Source organism: Pseudorca crassidens, chromosome 11 (genome assembly GCF_039906515.1).
Source record: "Pseudorca crassidens isolate mPseCra1 chromosome 11, mPseCra1.hap1, whole genome shotgun sequence".
Classification (NCBI taxonomy): domain Eukaryota; kingdom Metazoa; phylum Chordata; class Mammalia; order Artiodactyla; family Delphinidae; genus Pseudorca; species Pseudorca crassidens.
Genome location: NC_090306.1, coordinates 25,409,888 through 25,414,610, shown reverse-complemented (window position 1 = coordinate 25,414,610; position 4,723 = coordinate 25,409,888). Strand labels below are relative to the sequence as shown.

Here is a 4,723-nt window from a genome sequence, read left to right as displayed (position 1 = left end):
CTGGTGGATGAGGCTATCTAAGAGGCTTGTGCAAGCTTCCTGATGGGAGGGACTGGTGGTGGGTAGAGCTGGCTGTTGCTCTGCTGGGCAGAGCTCAGTAAAACTTTAATCCACTTGATGGCTGATGGGTGGGGCTGGGTTCCCTCCCTGTTGGTTGTTTGGCCTGAGGTGACCCCACACTGGAGCCTACCTGGGCTCTTTGGTGAGGCTAATGGCAGACTCTGGGAGGACTCACTCCAAGAAGTACTTCCCAGAACCTCTGCTGCCAGTGTCCTTGTCCTCACGGTAAGCCACAGCCACCCCCCCCTCCGCCTCTGCAGGAGACCCTCTGACACTAGCAGGTTGATCTGGTTTAGTTCCTTCCCCTGGGTCCCGATGCGCACACTACTTTGTGTGTGCCCTCCAAGAGTGGAGTCTCTGTTTCCCCCAGTTCTGTCAGTGTCTTGCAATCAAATCCCGCTAGCCTTCAAAGTCTGATTCTCTAGGAGTTCCTCCTGCTGTTGCCAGACCCCCAGGTTGGAAGCCTGACGTGGGGCTCAGACTCTTCATTCCAGTGGGTGGACTTCTGTGGTATGAGTGTTCTCCAGTTTGTGAGTCACCCACCCAGCAGTTATGGGATTTGATTTTATTGTGATTGTGCCCCTCCTCCCGTCTCATTGTGGCTTCTCCTTTGTCTTTGGATGTGGAGTACATTTTTTGGTGAGTTCCAGTGTCTTCCTGTTGATGATTGTTCAGCAGTTAGTTGTGATTCTGGTGTTCCCACAAGAGGGAGTGAGAGCACATCCTTCTACTCCATCATCTTGGTTCAGGGCTCAATCCTGTGTCTTCTATGTCATAAAAATTTTAGTATTATTTGTTCTAGTTCTGTGACAAATGTCATGGGTATTTTGATAGGGATTGCATTATGCTTTGGGTAGTGTGGTCATTTTAATGATATTTATTCTTCCAATTGAAGAGCATGGTATATCTCTCCATTTCTTTAAATCATCTTCAATTTCTTTTATCAGTGTTTTACAGTTTTCAGTATATATGTATTTCATCTCCTTGGTTAAGTTTATTCCTAAGTATTTTTTTTTTATATGATTTTAAACAGTATTTTTTTTTACTTTCTCTTTCTGATATTTCATTGTTAGTGTAAAGAAATGCAACAGATTTCTGTATATTAATCTTGTATCTTGCTAGATTCATTTATTCTAATAGTTTTTGTATGAAGACTTTAGGGTTCTCTACATAAAGTATTATGTTATCTGCAAATAGGGGCAGTTTTACCTTTCCCTTCCAATTTGGATACCATTTATTTCGTTTTCTTGTTTGATTGCTGTGGCTAGGACTTCCAATACTATGTGAAATAGAAGTGGTGTAAGTGGGATCCTTGCCATGTTCCTGAATTTAGCAGGAAGGCTTTCAGCTTTTCACCATTGAGTATTATGTGGCTGTGGGTTTGTTGTAAATGGCTTTTCTTTTTTTTTTAAAGTATAATTTCCACTTTATTGTCTTTCCAGGGAACAGTATTTCTTTAGTCTTTAAGGACTTAGCTCCTTACATGGGCTTTGGTGGAGGTCGTGGGGCAGCACCAGCAGGTCTAAATCAGGGTGGAGTTTTTCAGTCCTTCCGGGCTTCCCGAGAACGATTCCTGACTACCTTGCTGTGAATGGCACAACTCATGCAGTAATGCAGTTTCATATACAGCTTAGGAAGCACATAGGTGTCGAAAACACTCACTTCGGAAATGTCCCTGACAGCTGCAGCCTCTACGATGTTCCGAATGATGAACTTCTTAATGGCCTTATCCTTGGGCACACAACGGGCACTGTTGGTACAGCGAATAGGCTGCACGTGGCCGCGTCCCTTTTTGGCATGACCATTGTTCCTTCTTTTCTTGGTCATCTTGGAAGCAAGGAGGTGAAAGAGCATAAATGGCTTTTAATATGTTCCCTCTATATCCACTTTGGTGAGAGGTTTTTTTTGTTTAATCATTAATGGATGCCGAATTTTGTCAAATGACTTTTTCTGCATCTATTGAGATGATCATGTTTTTCTTATCTTTCCTTTTGTCAATGTGGTGTATAACATTGATTGATTTGCTTATTTTGAACCATCCTTGTGAAACTGGAATGAATCCAACTTGATCATGGTGTACAATCCTTTTAATATATTGTTGGATTCAGTTTGCTGATATTTTGTTGTGGATTTTTGCATCTATATTTATCAAAGATATTGGACCGTAATTTTCTTTTATTTGCAGTTTCTTTGGTTTTGGTTTAGGGTAGATGGTGGCTTCATAGAATGAATTTGGGACTGTTCCCTCCTCTTCAATATTTTGGAATGGTTTGAGAAGTATGGGTATAAGTTTTTCTTTGTATGTTTGGTAGAATTCCCCTGTGAAACCATCTGGTCCTGGACTTTTGTTTGCAGGGAGTTTTATTACAGATTCTATTTCACTTGTAGTGATAAGTCTTTTCAAATTATCTGTTTCTTCTTGACTTAGTTTTGTCAGGCTGTATGTTTCTAGAAACTTGTCCATTTCTTCTAAGTTGTCCAATTCATTGACATATAACTAACTGTTCATAGTATTCTTTTATGAGTTTTTGTTGTTGTTGTTTTTGTATTTCTGCAGTATCAGTTGTTATTTCTCCTCCTTCATTTCTTATTCTGTTTATTTGGGCCCTCTCTCTTTTCTTGGTGAGTCTGTCTAGTTGTTTATCTATCTTGTTTATCCTTTCGAAAAACCAGCTCTTGGTTTTTCTGATGTTTTCTATTGTTGGTTTTTTTTTAAATCTCTATTTTATTTATTTCCTCTCTGATTTTTATTATTTCCTTCCTTCTGCTGACTTTGGGCTTTGTTTTGTCTTCTTTTTCTGTTTCTTATGGAGGGTAGGTTAGGTTGTTTGTTTGAGATTTTCTTGTTTCTTGAGGGAGGCCTGTATCATTATGAACTTCCTTTGTAGAACTGCTTTTGCTGCATCCCATAGATTTTGTGAGACTGTGCTTTCATTTTCATTTGTCTCAAGGTATTTTCTGATTTCTTCTTTGATTTCATTGTTGACCCATTGTTTTTTAGTAGCATGTTGTTTAGTCTCCCTGTGTTCATTCTTTTCCCATTTTCTTTCTGTGTTGATTTCTAGTTTCATACCATTGAGGTCAGAAATATGCGTGAAATAATTTCTATCCTCTTAAATTTGTTAAGGCTTGTCTTGTGACCTAGTATGTGGTCTATCCTAGAGAATGTTCTCTGCGTGCTTGAAAAGAATGTGTGTTCTGGTTTTTATTTTTATTTTTGAATATAGTATCTTGTAGATATTAATTTAGTCCAACTGGTCTACTGTGTCATTTAGGACCTCTGTTGCCTTATTGATTATCTGGATTATCTGTCTATTGATGTCAGTGGGGTATTAAAATCTCCTACTATTATTGTATTCCTGTCAATTTCTCCCTTTATGTCTGTTAGTATCAGTTTTTTCTATTTAGGTCCTTCTACATTGGGTGCATATATGTTAATGAGTATAATATCCCCTTCTTGTATTTGTCCCTTTATATAATGCCCTTCTTTTCTTTCTTTATGGACTTTGTTTTAGAGTCTATTTTTTTGATATGAATATTGCTACCTTTGCTTTCTTGTCATTTCTATTTGCATGAAATATCTTTTTCCATCCCCTCACCTTCAATCTATGTGTGTCTTTTGCCCTAAAGTGAGTCTCCTATAAGCAGCATATTGTTGTTTTTTTTTAAATCCAATCTGCCACTCTATGTCTTTTAATCAGAACATTAAGTAATTATTGATAGGTATGTACTTTTTCCCATTTTAAGCCTTGTTTTCCAGTTGTTTTTGTAGTTATTCTTAGTTTCTTTCTTCTTCTTTTTGTTCTTCCTTTTGTTGTTTGATGATTTTCTTTTATAGTATTCTTGACTTCCTTTCTCTTTGGTTTTTTTGAATCTATTGTATGTTTTTGATTTATGGTTATTCTGGATTTCAAGTATGTTGATCCATAACTATATCCACTTGCTTTATTTTTTTAATAGTCCTTTTAAAATTTATTTATTTATTTTTGGCTGCATTGGGTCTTCATTGTTGTGCATGGGCTTTCCTTAGTTGCAGCGAGCAGGGGCTACTTTTCATTGTGGTGCACAGGCTTCTCATTGTGGTGGCTTCTCTTGTTGTGGAGCACGGGCTCTAGGCATGTGGGCTCAGTAGTTGTGGCTCGCTGGCTCTAGAGCACAGGCTTAGTAGTTGTGATGCACAGGCCTAGTTGCTCCTCGGAATATGGGATCTTCCTGGACCAGGGCTCGAACCCATGTCCCCTGCATTGGCAGGTGGATTCCTAACTACTGCTCCACCAGGGAAGTCCCTATCTACTTGCTTTGAATCAATAGCCATACAAGTTCAAACACATTCTAGAAGATCTACATTTTTATATTCCCCTTCTGCACATTTTGTGATTTTGATGTCCTATTTTACATCTTCATGCTTATCCTTTTGCTGTTGCAATTGCTTGTAGTTATAATCGCTTTTACAAAATGTTTTTTAATCTAGGTACTGGCTTATTTAAGTGATCTTCAATCCTTTTATATATCTGCCTTTCCTATTGTGACTTTTCCTTTCCTATAAATTCTTGCTTCTTTGCTATTTAGAGAAGACCTTTCAATACATATATTTTTAAACATCTTTTTTGGAGTATAATTGCTTTACAATGGTGTGTTAGTTTCTGCTTTATAACAAAGTAAA

The 4,723-nt window shown here is 38.0% G+C and overlaps 1 pseudogene; it reads right to left on the bottom strand.

Moving 5' to 3' along the window:
• Window positions 1–1,455: 1,455 nt before the first annotated feature.
• LOC137202795 (small ribosomal subunit protein eS26 pseudogene) lies at window positions 1,456–1,936 on the bottom strand (annotated as a pseudogene).
• Window positions 1,937–4,723: the final 2,787 nt, after the last annotated feature.